We start from the raw sequence: 19,691 nt of genomic DNA, 5'->3' as shown, positions 1-19,691 counted from the left end.
AATAAATGTTTACTGTTGTCACAGTACATGGCGTAGGCCCCCTTCCCAGTCCTTCACTGTGAGTGGCCGCCGCATAGAGTTCCTTAATCTAACCTAGCTCATTTCATTTGTTTATTCTTGACAGATGGCAGAACGATTTTCTCTCAGAACATTTTACCTACAAAGAGAAACGTGTGTGCTCACGCCTGCCTTCGAAGGTCTGCAGGTCTCTATCTGGGCGCCTGAGGCAGCGGAGAGCGAAAGAACCGCCCCCTGGTTCCCCGCACCCCGCCCCCGCCTGTGTGATTAGGTCAGGAGCCCTCAGGCTGGGGCCCTCGCGTTTCCAATCTGTGAAAGAGGGATAGTCACCAAGCTCCTAAGTCCCCTTTCTGGCTCTAAAATGTTAAAATCTGTTACAAGATTTCCTTTTACCAGGATAGGCCTGAGCCCAACCCACAGGTGTGAGGAAGTTTGGTGAATGTTCGCTGCGGAGGAGGGTTTTGGTGGGCGTGGCTCCGGAAGAGTCCAGGATCGCCTACGAAGTCACGGCTGCCAAAGTTTCCTTCTTTGGCTAAAATACTCCACCCAGTGGACAAAAGAGAAAACGGCCTATATCTTTGCTCCTGTTCCCGGAGGAAGCACAGCCTATGGCCTGGTAGAAAGAGTGCAAAAATGCCCAGGTCTAGAGCCCTGTGCTCCATGAGCCCCCGGCATCCTCTGGCCAAGTCTAATCAAGCCTGTTAGCAACCCCAGGGCCCTCCTTCTCAACTTTACCAGGTGGTCCCTGGAGACTTCCTGCCTCCTCTGCACCAGGAAACTCAACAGAACCAGGCAGAAAGAGATCAATGCTATCCTGAAAAAGAGCCCCAAAGCTCCACCCATATGATTCCAGGTTTTGACAAATGTCACTTCCTCAGGGAGGCCCTCAGTGTAGACCAGGAGCTGACACTCACTCCCCTTACACACTGTACTTCTCCTTAGAAACACTCCTCTCACGGGGAGCCTGCTCCCTCTCCCAGCTGAACCTCACTGGGGCAGGGGCAGCATCTTTTCACAGTATCCTCACAGCAGGCCTGCTGCCTATAGTAGTTCTCATGAACTGTTAATTAAATAAATCTGTAGCATTACTCTGTGGCCGGGCCAGGTGGCTCACACCTGTAATCCCAGAACTTTGGGAGGCCAAGGCGAGACCAGCCTGGCCAACATGGCAAAAACCCATCTCTACTAAAATATAAAAATTAGATGGATGTGATAGTGCCTACCTGTAATCCCAGATACTCAGGAGCTGAGGCAGGAGAATCACTTGAGCTGGGAAGGCAGAGGCTGCAGTGAGCTGATATTGCACCACTATACTCCAGCCTGGGTGATAGAGTGAGACTCCATCTCAAAAAAACGAAAACGAAAACAAAACAGACATTTTAACAGCAGAAACAAGAGGAACAGAGAAAGAAGAAAGAGAGAAAGAGAAAGAAAAAGAAAGAAAGGAAGAAAGAAAATTTAACTCAGAAGAAAAGGTAGACAAGAACAGATAAATGGAAAGCTTAGGGCTAATTTGTCCTGGAACTAGGGGGGAAATATAGGCTTCTCGGGGGTAGCAGTAAAATAACAGAAAAAACGTGAATATGGAGGTCATATCAAAGGGTCCAGATGGAGGGTATGGTAGGCAGAATAGTGCCTCCACCCCACTCCCACACCCACAGGATGCCCAGGTCTAATCCTCAGAACCTGTGTGTGTGTGTGTGTGTGTGTGTGTGTGTGTGTGTGTGTGTGTTGCCTAGTATGGCCAAGGAGTCTTTGCAGATGTGATTAAGGATCTTGGTGGAGAGATTAACCTGGATTATCCTGGTGGATCCTTGTGAAAGAGAGACAAGAGGGTCAGAGTGAGAGAAGGAGATTGAGGATGGAAGCAGAGGCTGCAATGACACAGGCAGGTCAGCAGCCAAAGCATGCAGGCAGCCTCTATCTAAGAGGTGAAAAAGGCCAGGAGAGGATTTTCCCTGAAAGCCTCCAGGAGGAATGCAGCCCCACAACCCATTTCAGACTTTTAACCTCCGTAACTGTAAGACAATACATTTGTGTTGTTTTAACCACTGAGTGCTTGGTAATTTGTTACAGCAGCAATAGGGAACTAATAGAGGGTGACAGTGAAAACCGACTCCTAAAATGACAAAAGGCTGCCTATCCTATGGCCTCAGCTGTTTTACCTGTAAAGTAACCTGTACTTTCACCTAGCTCCATTGCCTGTACCAGACAGATGAGAAAACAGCTCAGCTCAGCACAGTCGATCAGATCATTCACATTTATGATTCCTTTGATTCTTACTCCATGAGGGAGCTGGGACATGTGTCCCATCATACCTCTCAAGACCTCTCCAATAATCTAGATCCACATTCTCATACCTTTTTGACTTTTCCTTATATACATATATATATTATTGCGTTTTAGGTTTTGGGCTACGTGTGAAGAACATGCAGGATTGTTGCATAGGTACACACATGGCAATGTGGTTTGCTGCCTTCCTCCCCATCACCTATATCTGGTATTTCTCCCCATGCTATCTCTCCCCAACTCCCCACCCCCTGCTGTCCCTCCCCTAGTTCCCCCCAACAGACCTCAGTGTGTGATGCTCCCCTCCCTGTGTCCATGTGTCCTCATTGTTCAACACCTGCCTATGAGTGAGAACCTGCGGTCTTTGGTTTTCTGTTCTTGTGTCAGTTTGCTGAGAATGATGGTTTCCAGGTTTATCCATGTTCCTACAAAGGACACGAACTCATCATTTTTTATGGCTGCATAGTATTCCATGGTGTATATGTGCCACATTTTCCCTGTCCAGTCTATCATTGATGGGCATTTGGGTTGGTTCCAAGTCTTTGCTATTGTAAACAGTGCTGCAAGGAACATTCATGTGCATGTGTCCTTTGACTTTTCCTTTTTATGGTAATATACAATCTCTCAATATCTCTCCTTAGGAATTTTTTTAAAGTTGCCATTTTTGTGTAATATATTTTTAAAAAATTATTTTCAAATATGTCTAGGTTGAGACTATGTTATGAAATTCATTTTACTATCATTCATAATAATCATTATATACAGAATAAAGATAAATTATAATTTGCCAGTTCATAAATGATTCATTGTTTAATTTAAAACAGACAACAGAAAGGTTGATTTGTTAGCAAATGTTTAACTGGCATATTGATTTAGGAAACATATATGAGAAATAAAGATTGAAGTTTCTTCTTTTTTAAATTTATTTTTTAAATTGAGGTGTAATTGATATACAAGAAATTGCACATATTTAAAGTGTAACATTTGATACATTTTGTCATATGCATACATGCATGAAACGATCACCACAATCAAGATATTGAACATATCCACTGCCTACAAGTTTCTTGAGCCCTTTTATAATCCATCCTTCTCCCCTCCTCCTTCCCCTAGTCCTTAGGCAACCAATCTTTCTTGTCACTATAGGTTAGTTTTTATTTTCTATAGTTTTATGTAAATGGAATCATACTTTTTTTTGATGTGGCTTATTTCAGTCAGCATAGCTATTTTAAGATTCAGTAATGTTACATATATTAATTATCTATTCATTTTTATCACTAACTAGAATTACATTGTATCAACATATACAATTTGTTTATTCTTTTTCCATTAATGGAAATTCGTGTTGTTTTCACACATAAAGCTACTATGAACATTAAAATCTGTGATTCAATCTAGTTAATATAGTGTGAATAAGTATGAATCAAAGTAGGGTTTTTCTGGCATATTCCATTGTTCTGTATTGTACTATTTCTTGAAAAGACTCCAATTCTACTGAATTGCCTTAACATGTTTGTTAAAAATTGGTCATCTGGCCGAGTGCAGTGGCTCACGACTGTAATCCTAGCATTTTGGGAGGCTGAGGCGGGCAGATCATTTGTGCTCAGGAGTTCAAGATCAGCCTGGCCAGCATGGTGAAACCCCATCTCTATACTAAAAATACAAAAATTAGCTGGGTGCAGTGGTGCGCTCCTGTAATCCCAGCTACTCAGGAGGCTGTGAGGCAGGAGAATCGCTTGAACCTGGGAGGCAGAGTTTGCAGTGAGCTGAGATCATGCCACTGCATTCCAGCCTGGGGGTTAATAGTGAAACTATGTGTCAAAAAAAAAAAAAAAAGTGGCCATCCATGTATATATTGGTCTATTTCTGAGATCTCAGTTTTGTTCCTTTTATTTATCTTTTTAAAAATATTCACTGTGTATTAGTTTTGATTACTGCAGCTCTGAAAGTCTTGAAATCAGGTACTGTTAGCTTTCCAACTTTCTTCTTCTTTTTCAAGTTATTTTGGGTAATCTAGGTCCCCTACGTTTCCATATGAACTTTTGAATCAGTTAAACAAGTTCTAAAACAAAAATATGTTGGGATTTTTATTAGACAGAATTCATATCCTTACAACAATGAGTCTGAAACATGAACAAGATGTATATATCTCTATAAATTTAAGTCTTTACTTTCTTTCAACAATGTCTTATAGTTTTCCCTATTTAGGTACTAGATCTTTCGTCAGATTTAATCTTTAAGTATTTCATAGTTTGGTGTTTTAAAAACGATAAAGTTTTAAAATTTTGATTTCCATTTGTTTGTTGATAGTAAATATAAATATAATTGATTCTTGTGTGTTGGTGTTGTAGCCTGTAAACTGGCTAAATTCATTAGTACTAGAAGCTATTTTGTAGATTCCATTGGATCTTCTTCATAGATGTTATGTCATCTGCAGATAAAGACCTATTTATTTATTCAGTTGAAATCTGGATGCCTTTTGTCTCTTTGGCTTGTTTCATTGCACTAACTAGAACCTCTAGTACAATATTGAACAGACATGGTAACCGTAGACATCCTTGTCTTGCCCTGATCTTAGGAGAAAAGAGTTCAGTTCACTTACTGGCATGGTGGTAGCTACAGTTTTTGTTTGTTTGTTTTTTACAGATACCCTTTACTAGGTTTAGGAAATTGACTTCTTTCCTAGATGATCGAGACTTTTTCTCAAGAATGAATATTGCATTTTGTCAAATACTTTTTCTTCATCCATAGAGATGATCATATGTTTCTTTTTTTACTATGTTGATTTGGTAAATTGCCAAATTGATTTTTTTTAAGTTAAATCAGCCTTAGATTTCTAGTATAAACCCCATTTGGTCATGATGTATTATCATTTTTATACATTTTTCAATTTCATTTGTGAGAATTTTGTTTAAAATGTTTGTACCTTTGTTCATGATGGATATTGATCGTAGTGCTTTGTGCAGGTCCAGATTGCCATTTGGTGTCATTTTCCTTCTGCCAGAAAAACTTCCTTTAACATTCTTGTGGTGCAGGCCTGCTGCCAATTCTTTTAGCTTTTGTTTGTTTCAAAATATTTTTATCTTGCTTTTTTTCTGACGTATATTAATACTGGGTAGAAGTTTTAGGTTGACGTTCTTTGCCTTTCAGTACTTCAGAGTTGCTCCACTGTTGTCTTACTTGTATTCGTTCCCATAAGCAGTTACTGTCATCCTTACGTTCGTTCCATTGTATATCACTTCTTTTTTCCTCTCGCTGTTTTCAAGACATTGTTTTTATCAATAGTTTTGAGTAATTTGGTTATGGTGTGTCTTGCTTTAGTGATTTAGGGTTCTTTCTTTTTTTATGTTTCCTGTGCTTCTTGGATCTGTGTGTTCATGATTTTCTTCAGATTTGTTAAATATTTGGCCGTTATTTCTTCACAAGGCTTTTCTGTCTCCTCCCCATTCTTAGGGGATTCTCATTATATATATTAAGCCACTTTGGGTTGCCTCATTTATGTTCTTTTTATTTTCTGAAATTATTATTATTATTATTTGTACTTCATTTTGCATAGTTTCTATAGCTATGTCTTCAAATTCACTAATCTTTTCTTCTTTAACATGTAATCTTTTGTTAATACCAGCTAGTGTTGTTTCGTCTTGGAAATTACGGTTTCCACCTCCAAAAGCCTGATTTCGGTCTTTTAAATATTTATTGTCTTGAATTAAATTTTTAAAGGTAGGAAATACAATTACAAAAACCATTTTAACGTTGTTGGCTGCTATTTCTAATATCTGTGTCAGTTCTGAGTCAGTTTCAATTATTATTATTCTCATCATTATGAGTCATATTTTTCTGCTTCTTTGAGTACCTAATAATATTTGACTGGATGCAAGACCTTGTACATTTTACTTCATTAGCTACTAATTTAAAAAATATTTTTTAAATCTTTTCTACTTTTGTTCTGAAACGCAGTTATTTGGAAACACTTTGATCCATTCAGGTCTTAACAGTACAGTTTTGTTTTTCTGTTTTTTGCGGGACCAAAGCATCAATGAGGCTAAGACTATTTATTCTCCACTATTGAGGCAAGACTCTTCTGAAAGCTCAACCGACGTCCTGTGTATTCTGAGGTTTTCCAGCCTGGTTGGTTGCACTGGGTACTATTCTCTAGCTGAATCCTTTAAATTGTTCTTTTCCCCAGTCTCACATAGTTTCCTTAAAACACATGCTTTGATCGGTATTCTGCTCAAGAACTTGAGGGCAGCCTCTCTTCCCTCTGGGTAGCTTTCAGCCTCCTTTGTCTCCTTGGATCCTCAGCTCTAACTTCTCAACACAGGATTCCACCTTGGTTATTCCTCCGTGTGCCACTGCCTAAAAGCTCTCCAGGCACTATGTTGGAGCAATTGTAGGGTTTAAATCATTTGCTTCCTATCTCTCAGAGATTACACTGTTTCATCACCTAATGTGCAGTGTCTTAAAAGCTGTTGCTTCAGAGGTTTTTTATTCCTTAGTAGTTTCAGATGGGAGGGGAAATTGGTCCCTGTTACTCCATTTTGGCAGGAAGCAGAAGGCTTAGAAAATTGAAATTTTGTGTCTTGGTCAATTTGGACTGCTATAACAGAACACGATGGACAGGGTGGCTTATGAACAACAGAGATTTATTTTGTACAGTTCTGGATGTTGGGAAGTTCAAGATGAAGCTGACAGCAGATTTGGTGTCCAGTGGAGGGCCTGCTATCTGGTTTACAGATGACTATCTTCTCCTTGTGTCTTCACAGAGCAGCAGGGCTGAGGAATCTTACTGGGTCCCTTTTATAAAGGCAGTACTCTCATTCATGAGGGCGACTCCTCATTACCTAATCACCTCTCAAGGTTCCCCCCTCCAAATATCATCACATTGAGGTTTAGGACTTCAACATATGTGTGATGTGAGGGACATAAAATTTCAGTCCACTACATTTATCTATGTATTATACAAGTAAAAATAGACAAAAACTGCTTTTATGAGCTGATGGTGGCTATTCTTGCAGATTGCTTATTTCAAATAGTTTAGTTTTTATAAATTTTTATTTCCGAATAATTAGAAAAGCTAATGGTAGGCCCAGCACAATGGCTCATGCCTATAATCCCAACACTTTGGTAGGCTGAGGTAGGCAGATCACCTGAGATCAGGAGTTCAAGACCAGCCTGGCCAACATGGCAAAACCCCATCTCTACTAAAAAATACAAAAAAAAAAAAAAAAATTATCTGGGTGTGGTGGTGTGCACCTGTAATCCCAGCAAAACTCCATCTCAAAAAAATAAAAAAAAAAAAAAGCTTATGTTATGTCAGTAAGATTATGCTAGAATGCAAGTAACAAAAATCCAATGCAAGCTAGCTCAGCTTGTGTAACTAGAGATGGGAAGGACTGTAGGGTTGGTATGATTTGTCTGTTCAACAACACCTTCAGATTTTTTCTGTTTTTATCTCTCTGCTCTGCCTTTTCTTGTCTTAAACCCTCATTATATTAGTGACTGAGCCTGGTTGTTGAAAGATGACTGCAAACAACTCCTGGGCTCCATAATTTTTCCTCTAGAAAGAGAGCGTGGGCTGGCACAGTGGCTCATGCCTGTAATCCCAGCACTTCAGAAGGCTGAGGCAGGCAGATCACAAGGTCAAGAGATCGAGACCATCCTGGCCAACACGATGAAACCCTGTCTCTACTAAAAATACAAAAATTAGCTGGGCGTGGTGGCATGTGCCTGTAGTCCCAGCTACTCAAAGGGCTGAGGCAGGAGAATCGCTTGATCCTGGGAGGTGGAGGTTGCAGTGAGCTGAGATTGTGCCACTGCACTCTAGCCTGGCAACAGAGCAAGACTCCGTCTAAAAAAAAAGGGCGTGTGAAGATTTTTTTCCCTCAGAAACCAATCCAACCATCTTCTCGAATCTCATAAACTAAAATTGAATCATGTGCCCACCACAGAAAAATAGAGTCCAAGCAGTGCAATTTACAGAATCACTCAGACTCTGGTGGAGTCAGCTCCCTGAAAGCTGGGCTACTAGAGAAGGGTGGGATACCCAAACAATACTCAGGTCATTGTCAAAAGTCAGAGGACTGAGGGGACTGAGAACATTGCAATCACAGCGTCCACATAGGTGGGTGTCAGACCATTTGTAAAATGCTTTCAGACAAATAACATTAAGTGTGAGTAATCTCTTCCTTCCTAATAAGTGAAAAGTTAAATTTGTTATAATTATGATAGTATCTTTTGCACTCTGATTATAGACATTTTTGGAGACATCTAGATGTGTACACTGGGATTTTGGTCAGATAAATTAAACTAATGAAGTTATGAAGGTCACTTTGAGATGAACTTGCAGAATTAATAATATTGGCATGTTCTCTTAACTTGTGTTTCAGTACCAACGTTTCTTGTATGTTCTTGTCTTTATGTGTTACAGGCACAAATTAGACAACATGATGACTAACAGCAAAGATAATTGAAAGCCCTGCAAAAGTCAAAACCACTGTGGCAGCTGAGTGATCATCTGAGAGCCTGAGTCAGGAGCTGGCCCATCTGACCCCACTAACGGCCATGTAGTCTGAAATATTTAATCAGAGCACTCAGCAGTTTTATTTTAAGTGGCAAGACATTTGGGTTAGTATTTTAAATACTTATAAAAAATAAAATTAAACAAGATGCCTTAGTGCCATTAATGTCATGAATCCTGGGAACACTGTTACAACCCCGAGCTGAGAAGTGCTGAAACAGACCATTCGTAGGACTCACCACATCCCAAGTGCTGTACCGAGCACTTTACATGCAACAAAGAATATATATCCTCACGGATACATTGTGAGGTAGTGACTGGCATTGTCTACATTTTACAGATAAATAAAAAGGTGAAAAGAGGTGGCATTCTCTTGCTTGATGTCACCCGATAATAGGCAATAAAGTTGTGTCCTAAGCAGCTGGGATTCTGGCACCAGAGTATGTGTAATTAACCACTACACTGTACACCTCTGTTAAGTGCTTGGGGCAAATTTTTTAGATAAATAATGGCTTTGGCTTAACAGATATGAATAAATCCACATAAGTTTTGGATTTTTAGCAGAGGCCTCTGTATTTCACACCAAGCTCTAGTCTCAGGAAATATTATTGCAAGTGCTTTTACTTCTTTTGTGGCTTAAGACCAGAAGTCTAGATTAGTGCTTCTCAATCAGAGGTGATTTTGATTTGGCAGTGTCTGAAACATTTTTCATAGCCACAACTCAGATATCCGGTGGCTGGGGTGTTTCTAGCCCCTAGTGAACAGAGTTCAGTGATGTACTGAATATTCCACAATGCACAGGACAGCGCTCTACCACCAAGAACTGTCCAACCCAAAATGTCCCTAGTGCTAAGGTTGAAAAACCCTAAGCTAAACTGAAACAGAGCTTGCAACGTACGCATTGAGATCCCCTCTGTGTGGACACTATCCAGAGTTTTGAACTTGTGACTTGAGTAGCAGTCATCGTACCTAACCCTGCTCACAGAGCCTGAAGAATACATGGCACATTTCGTTCCTTGTTTGGTGTATGAGCACTGGTTCAGCCTGTGTTGCTCTTTATAGCCCTGTCTCCTTGCCTCACAAGCTATGGGATAAGTTTAGAGTGGGAAGAATATTTTCTCCTTAACTATTCTAGGACAAGCATTCTCAGTGTGTCTGGCTCTTTCATGTTTCTGAGTCATGCTTTAATACAGTCCTTTGATTCTTCTTTCTGCCTGTCCTGTTTGCTAGGTTCTTGTGGTAGCAGCCACCCAGTCTCTGAAATCCCCTATCATCCTCAGCACACAACCAGCCTGATGGAGCTGAGGTGCTCAAGCTTCTGTGAGATTTTGTCCTGTGGTCAGAGCTCTCAAGGGCTTTGGAGTGCACAGACACATGGCTGAGGTGAAGCCTGAGGCAGGTCCTTGTGGTATTGGTGCAGTGGCACTCGAGGCCTGTGGGCTCATATGAGCAGGAGTGATATCCTCTAGGTCGGCATCTCAGCACTGCTTCAGGAATAGCTGCTGTACCTTGCAACATGTGGTCTGCATTTGTAGCATCCAGAAACATTCCATTGCCACTCCTTCCTAGAGCAAAGGAACTGCTAATCCTCCCTCTGACTCATAACTAAAGCCAGCTTCCAAAGTGGTGAGGTTGCATAGCTTGAGGGAGGGGCCTCATGGCCCCGAATACTTCACTTGTTTGCTGCTCCAACGAATTCCTGTACAGTCAGTTAATATTATTACCACTCACTCCAATTTTATAGATGAGAATCCTTAAACTCCGAGAAGTTAAGTGACTTTTCTGAAGTGAGACAACACAAATAATAAGCTAGGTGATCCATGTCTATATATTTCAAATTTGCTACTCTTTGCTGGTTATTCCCAGGAAATTTCTTGGCCTTATTTAATACTGGGTGGAACCAATTAAATTATCCAAGTATCCAAGCAACAAGGGCTTGCCCCCACTAACAAACCTGAGTGGAACTTCTAGATCGGAAAAATAAAATATAGATGGTCTCCAACTTATGGTGGTTCAACTTAGCAACCTTTCAACTATACCATAGTGCAAAGGCAATATGCATTCAGTAGAAACCATACTTTGAGTACCCATACAGTTGTTCTGTTTTTCACTCTCAATGTAATATTCAATAAATTACATAGGATAATCAAGTTGTTATTATAAAATAGGCTTTGTGTTAGATGATTTTGCCCAACTATAGGCTAATATAAGTGATCCGAGCATGTCTAAGGTAGGCTAGGCTAAGCTAAGATGTTCAATAGGCTAGGTATATGAAATACATTTTCAGCTTAGAGTGAATATTTTGGGACATAATTCTACTACAAATTAAGGAGAAAATGTATCTGAAATAAAAAATATACTATATGGGATTAAAACCAGGTTAGATATCGGGGAAAAAAATAGACCAGTAAACCAGAAGAAATAACAATGGAAACTATGTAAAATGAAGTACAGACAAACAAATTGGAAAAAAAACGAGTCTCAGTGACCTGTGAGACAATAATAAATACCTTATCCTAGATATAATTGGAGACCCTGAAGGAGCAGAGAGAGGAGGGATTAGAAAAAATTTTTCAAGAAATAAATGGCTAAAAGCTTTCCACACTTGATGAAAACTATAAACCTACACATTCAAGAAGTTTAAAAAACCCCACCAGAGAAACACTGAAAGAAAAACAAGTAAGGCAAACTATAATGAAATTTCTGGAGAGAGGGGATAACAAGAATTATTAAAAACAACCAGAGAAAATACTTTATCTACAGAGGAACAAGTATAAGAATGACAGCATACTTCTTTCCAGAAACTATGCAGGCCAAAACACTATAGAGAAAAATGAAAGAAAAAAAACAACTGTCAACCTAGAGTGTTTTGCTAACAGAAAATATCTTTCAGAAGTAACAAGTAAGAATGGATTTTAAAAGGACATAAGAAACTTGTGAAGATAGAAAAGTTTAACATCTTGATTTTGGTTATATATACATGCACACAAATGCATACACACAAAATTGTACATTAAATAGTGCAACTTACTATAGGTAAATTATATATCAATAATGCTATATAAATTATTGATAAAGCCAGGCACAGTGGCTCACACTTGTAATCCCAGCAGTTTGGGAGGCTGAGGCAGGAGGATTATGAGGTCAAGAGTTTGAGAGCAGCCTGGCCAACACAGTGAAACCCTGTCTCTACTGAAAATACAAAAATTAGCCAGGCATGGTGGTGTGCACCTGTAGTCCCAACTACTCAGGAGGCTGAGGCAGGAGAATCACTTGAACCCTAGAGGAGGAGGTTGCAGTGAGCCAAGATCATACCACTGCACTCCAGCCTGGGTAATAGAGAGAGACTCTGTCTCACAAATAAAAAAAAAATTATTGGTAAAAAGGAGAAATTAAGACTTTTTCAGATAAATAAAGGCTGACAAATTCATGATCCACAGACCTTCACTACAAGAAATGTTAAAGGATTTTCCCCAGGAAAAAGGAACATGATGCAGATGAGAATTTGGAACTCAACAAAGGAAAGAGTAGCTCCAGAAGAATCTGGTATGACTGTTTAAGGCAAAAATTATACAAACATATCATGGGATATATAGCATATATAAAAGTGAAAAGACCTTCACTCTTGTTTTAAAAAGTAAAATGTATTATAACAATAGAATAAGAATAGAATGGGAGAGATGGAGATTTACTGTTGTAGGGTTGTTATTTTATATATAAAGTAATTTTATATATTTAGCATATAAAATACAGATATGTTAAAGTTAAAGGATATAAAAAGAAATATCAAGTAAATATTAATACTAATCAAAGGAAGGTTGGAATGGCCATATTAATTTTGAAGCTAGGAATTTATCAGAGATATTGAGGAACATTTCATATGGATAAATGGGTCAATTCACCAATATACCTAAAATCTATAAGTGTGTATGCACTTAATAATATGGTTTCAAAATAAATGAGACAAACTTGATAGAACTGAAGGGAGAAATAGACAGTACATTACTATAGTCAGATATTTTAATTTTTCTCTCTCAATGACTGATTTTAATATTTCTCTCTCAGTAGTCAGATATTTTAGTATTTCTCAGCAACAAGTAGCTTGAAAATTAAGGTATAGACATCTTGAATAGCACAATCCATCAATTTGATCTAATTGATATTTATAGAATACTTCACTTTTTAAAGTGGCAAAATGCACATACTTTTCAAGTGCACATGGATCAAGAAGGTAGACCATATTCTAGGCTATAAAACAATTGTCAATGGATATAAATGTTGAAATCATCTGATCACAGTAGAATTAAATTAGAAATAAATAACAAAAATATGAAAACAATCATCAAATATTTTGAAATTAATAAGACACTTCCAAATAGTCCATTGGTCAAAGGTAAAACCACAAGAAAGTTCAAAGATATTTTGAACTGGATAAACATAATAACACTAGACATCAAAACTCATAAAGTACTTCTTAAATATTTCTTTGAGGGAATTTTTATAGCGTTAAATCCTTATTTGAGAAATGAGGAGTGGTCTCAAATCAGTTACCTCAGCTTCATTTGTAAGGAACTAGAAATAACCAGGCACAGTGACTCATGCCTGTAATCTCAACACTTTAGGAGGCCGAGGTGGGTGGATCATCTGAGGTCAGGAGTTTAAGACCAACCTAGCCAACATGGTGAAACATATCTCTATTAAAATACAAAAAAATTAGCAGGGCATGGTGGTGGGCACCTGTTATACCAGCTACTTGGGAGGTTGAGGCAGGATAACTGCTTGAACCCAGGAGGCAGAGGTTGCAGTGAGCCAAGATCACGCCATTGTACTCCAGCCTGGGCAACAAGAGCAAAACTCCATCTGAAAAAAAGAAAAAAGAAAAAAAAAAACTAAAAATAAAGCAAAATTAACTCCAAAATAAACAGAAGGAAGGAAATTATAAAGATGAGAGCAGAAATTAAGGAAATAAAAGAGAAAATTAATGTATCCAAAAGACGGTTCTTTGAAAGTACATAAAACTGATAAAAACTTCACCAATACTAATCAGAAAAATGACACAAAGTACCAAAATCAGGAATGAAATCAGGAACACCATTACACATCTTACAAAATTCCCTGAAAGACACAAACTACCAAAATTTGTTCGAGAAGAAACGGATAAGCAAAACAGCCTTATATCTATTAAGAGATTTGAATTTGTTGTTAAAACTCTTCCCACAAGGAGTACTCCAGGCCCATATGGCTTCACATTTAAGGAAGTAATAATCCCAACCCTACCCAAACTCTTCCAGAAAACAAGAAAGAAGAAAACCCTCCCCTCTCATTTTTAGGAAGGCAAGAAAACAAGAAAAGGCTTTACAAGAAAGAAAACTACAAACCAATATATTTTTTGAACATAGACACAAAAATTCTTAAAATCATTTTAGCAAACTGAATCCCTCAGTATATTATCACCACCAAGTGGAATATATTTCAAAAATGTAAGATTGCTTTTGAAAATTAATTAATGTAACATCACATAAACATAAAAACAAAAAACATATTATTATTTTAATAGATAAATTAAAAAGTACTTGGAAGCTCAACATCCATTCATGACTAAAAAAAAAATAAAAACTCTCAGCAAATGAGAAATAGAAAGGAATTTCCTCAACTTAAAAAGGAACAATTGCAAAGAAATGATAAATAACTTTATATTTCATAGAAAAAGACTGAATACATTTTAAACATTATGTCAACTCTCACCATTTTTATTGAACATCATACTGGAGGCCTAGCCAATGCAATAAGGCAAGAAAAAGAAATACAACATATACAGATTAGTAAGAAAAACAATTGTCCCCATTTGTAGATGCCATGATTGTCTATGTAGAAAATTCTAAGGAATTTACAACAAAAGCTTCTAGAACTAATCAGTGAATTTGACAAGGTTAAGAGATATGTCAATATGCAAAAATCAACTTTATTTCCATATACTAGTAACTTAAAATTTGAAAGTAATTTAAAAATACTATTTACCATGGCAACATTTACAGGAATAAATTTAATAACAGATATATAAAACCTTTATACCAAAAACTATAAAATATTGCTAACAGAAATAAAAAAAAAAAAACCCCTTAACAAATGAAGTGATACACGTGTTTAGTGAATTACGCATATAGTATGTAGTCTTTTGAATCTGGGTTCTTTTCACATGCTTAGTATATGTAGTATGTAGTCTTTTGAATCTACTTACTAAAGATTTGAAAATAGTACACTATGTTCAGGACTTTTAACATGCTTATGGATTGGCAAATTTCATTTTGTTAAGACTTTCATTCTCAACAAATTGAGCTATAGATTCAATTTAATCCTAATGAAAATCTCAGAAATCATTTTTATAGAAATTGGCAAGCTGACTTTAAAATTTATGTGGAAATACAAAGGATCACCACTAGTCAGAAGAATTTTGAAATAGAAAGCTTGAGGACTTACCCTACTTGATTTCAAGACCAACTGCAAAGCTACATTAAAGAAGGTAGTACTATATTGGCATAAGCCTAGACACAATGTAACAAAACAAAGGGCTGAGAGCAGACTCAAATGAATATGATAAATTGATTTTTCAACATTGTTGTCAAGATAAGTCAATGGGAAAAGAATAGTTTTCAAAAATTAGCCTTGGAAAAATTGGATATCCTTCTGCAAAATAATTAAAATCAAACCTTGCTTCATGCTATACACAAAAATTAAATTAAAAATGCCTTGCAGTCCTAGTTAGAGCTAAAAATAATGATACTTTTAGTTATGTGACAGAAAATATTTGTGACTGTGAATTGGGCAAAGTCTTCTTTGGTAGAACACTAAAATAAAGAACCATTAAAAAGGGATAAATTGAACCTCATTAAATTTAAAAACCTTTGATCTTAAAAGGATACCATTGAGAAAATGAAAACCATAGACTGCATGAACATATTTGCAAAATATACATCTGATCAATAACTTGCATCCAGAATATACAAACAACTTTTGCAATAATAAGACAAGTAACCCAATTAATAATTAAGCAAAATATTTGAATGAACACTTCACCAGAGAAGATATATGAATAGTGAATAAACATGTGAAACAATGCTTAGCATCACTAATCATTAGAGAAATGTATATAAAAATCGAAGTAAGAAACCACTGCATTACTCACTGAAATGGCTAAAATTAAAAAGATTGACCACATTAAGTATTAGCATGTGGTGCAACTGGAGCTCTCAGACATTTCTGGTAGAAATGCAAGATAGTACATCCTCTTTGGAAAACATTTTGGTGGTTTCTTTTAGGGTTAATCCCTTACCGTACAACTCAACGATCCTCTAGATACTCATCCAAAAGAAGTGAAAACTCATGACCAAAGACCTGTAAACAAATGAATGAATGTTTCTAGCAGATTTATGCATAGTAGCCAAAAACTGGAAACAAATCAAATTATGAATGGATAAGACTTTGTGGAGTATCTATATAATGGACTACTCCTCATCAATAAAAAGTACAAACTGCTGATATATACAACACCACAAGTTGTCATGCTTAGTGAAAGAACCCAGATTCAAAAGTCTACATACTATGCGATTCTATATAAATGAAATTGTAGACAAAACAAATTATAGCTCTTAATTTTTCAAGAGTTTTATGAGGTGACTATTAAATATGACCAATATTAAAAATTAAATTATATAAACAAGATTAAATAAATTATATTAAAACAAAGTTAATTAATACCCCAAACTCATACACTTCCTGCTTATCTTACTACACTTTCCTAATAGATATGCTCTTGAGATTATTTAAATCTATTATGTCTGTATTGTGGAAATTCTGTGTAATGATGCTCTATTGCACACCTCTTACCAACTCTGCGTTCAGTGATGTCATGTTAGTAACATGAAATTGACTGTGATGAGAATATTTACACCACGGAAAGTGGCAAATAATAAATTAGGGTTTTGTCTGTTTTCCAGGAGCACTGTTAAAGGTCTCCCAGCACACCACTTAATATATGTATGGAAGATTGTATCTCAGGGAAAGGAGGGGATATATAGGATGGATGATAAGCTCTTTCTGGAGGAGGCTGGATTTGAACTGACCCTTGGAAAATATACAATATTTAGCCTGACAGAGAAGGAAGAAAAGGACATGCCAGGCACAAGAAACAAAAGCAAAAACCAAGGGACAGTCTGGCTGGAGTGAAGGCTGTGTATAGCCTTAATGAGCAATAACACTGTGAATGTATGCTGGACCCTGACTGAAGGAAGCCTAGAATGACAGCTGTAATGGATTTCTGTTATGTCTTTCTTCTTACTTTCCCCCTTCTTCTCATAACAGCCTTCTACCCATAGCCATACTGTACCAGCAGATTCTGTCCCACACAGAGCATACCCAACCCTCTGTCCATAGTGATAGGTCCTAGGAGAGACACACAGCCCAGGATGGTCCAAGCAGAGTCCCCCAAGCAGATGTTTCTTAACTGGTTATGGTATGCCAAAGGATATTTTCCCATTCTTTAGTTACCAAGCTTGAAGAATGGCAGTCCAGAGCTGACTCAAGACACATCAAGAGGAGATTAGCGAATCAACACACACTAGAAGCAGAGATAAGAGAAGAGAGAGAGGTATTGAATCTTTCATTTTGGTTGTCTTCAGATCAGCTCTCCCTGATCTTTCAGAAGTTGAATGTACAAGCCAATAAATTCTCCCTATTTTGTTTAACCTGGATCAAGTTTTTTTTTTTTCTTTTCCTGTCCTTTGCAACTAAAGATTTGAAAATGTACACTATGCTCAGGATTTTTAACATATATTCTTCATCCCTGAAAACCTGAATTTGTGTGTGAAAGAGCAAAGGGAAGGGACCCAAGTCTTTTATAGCCAGGGGTCCCACTATTGGGAGGGCTTTAGCTCCAATCTTTCACCTGTCTTAGAGGGCACTCTAGCAGATGAGGTGAGCCCTGGGCCTTGGGACAGGAAGGACCTTTGGGCCATGTAGCCCCATAATTTGTTGTGGTTTGCAAACTAAATTCTTGGAGCTGTTGGCTTCCATGGAGATGCCCAGGATGTATTAAGTGGGCCTACAGGGAAGTTCTCAGCTCCCCTGCTCTAGTGATAGCAATGCCGCTATGGATGGCAAGGCAACCAGAAGCATGCTGGCATAGTGCAGATAGCACGTTGCATTCATTTATTCTGTAGTCCAACACATCATGCACACTGCAAAGAAACCATTTTCTTCTGAAATCAAACCCCAGTATTCTCCAAGGAGTGAGCAGAGAAGAATGCTGGAAGAAGAATCCACCCAAGGAGGAGGGGCAACTGAACAAGAATTTTTAGAAACCATTCCCCTGAGTTTTCACCTGCCACTTGAGATTCTCACCCCAGGGCACATCAGTTTCCATTTGACAGTCAAGTTCAACGGTGGACAAAATTGTTTCCCTTGGTTCTTCATAGCACAACTGAGACAACCTGACATTTTCAAAATGAATTTAAATACTAAGACAGAACAAAAATGAAATTATAGCAGTCAGTACAAATAGCAACTTTCCAGAGTACTGGTTTCTGATCCTAAGGTAACCATGGGATGGTCTTAAGGATAGGTGTGATAATTTATTGTTCAGCAAATATTCATTCCCTATCCCTTCCCACTGTGAATGGAATATACATCCTTTTCTCATTGATGCTGAGCGTGGCCTGACTTTCTTTGACCAATGGAATGTTGATGATGGACATGACATGGACAGAGGCCTTAAATGTGTGTGTATGGTTTGGCTTTTGTATCCAGTGATCTTCCATGAAAAGATAAGCCTTCAGTAGCACTTCCTCTTCAGCCTCGACGCTAGAATGGCATGTGGACCAGCCCTAAACCCAACCTGAAGACGGGAGCACCACCTAGGCAACCCACAGCCTGAAGCAAGGACTCCTGGGCGGCCCACCTGCAAACCGTAAGCATGAGTGTAAAGGCTGGTTGTGGTGACCACCGGGTGCTAGGCCAGCTTGTTTCTCAGCATTCTAATAAAAATAGTTGATTAATACAGATGATGTAACATCACAAGTCTTATCTAAAATGCCTTCCTTGGAGAAAGTCCTGCCCATCTTATTGCTTGCTACCCAGGTGCTGTATCGGGACATCCTGACCTCGTGCCTACTGGCCAGTGAAACTGAGGAAAACATGATAACCTGCCTCCATCTGCTGCTGAAGGGTTAAGCTTATCATCTTGCCCAGGAAGAACCACTGCCTCATTGCACATACCCACCCCCACAGTGGAAAGCAGTCTTGCTCTAAAGAGTATTATAGTGTAGTAAGGTATGTATAAAATGTGTCTGAACCAGACAGTAATTGCAGTGAATAAGAAGACCTGGCACACCGGCAACTGCCCATGCCCTTCCAGCAGCTTGGAATACTCATCCTTGTCTTTGTGGAGTGAACTACACTTACCCCTCAGCTTTCAGTGCAGTTGACACTTTCTCAGTGGCCTCCCCTAAGGAGATAAAGTCCCCCACTAGCCACTCCCATAACTTTTTGCTCCTTCATACCACTTACAGTTGCAATTTCACGTTCACTCACAGGAAGATTTGTTTACCGTCCATTTGTACCAATCTGTGAACTCCATGAAGGCAGGGGCAAGTGTCAGGTTGTTTTTGCCATATCTGGCACATGGAGCATTTAACATTTGCTGAATAGACCAGGTTCCTAGGCTTGTGTCTTTTTCCAAGCCTTAGAGCTGCCCCTTTTCTAGATAATCATTTCATTACCTGGATTTTCTTTCCTTTCTATAACATGTTTTATCCCACAGCTCATGAACTCATATGCTTCTGATCACAATTGCAAGGTTTCTCCCAGCCCTTCA

Source organism: Aotus nancymaae, unplaced genomic scaffold (assembly GCF_030222135.1).
Source record: "Aotus nancymaae isolate 86718 unplaced genomic scaffold, 86718_ANA_hifiasm-v0.15.2.pri h1tg000007l, whole genome shotgun sequence".
NCBI lineage: Eukaryota > Metazoa > Chordata > Mammalia > Primates > Aotidae > Aotus > Aotus nancymaae.
The sequence above is the reverse complement of the archived record's forward strand: the minus strand, read 5'-3'. Positions refer to the sequence as shown.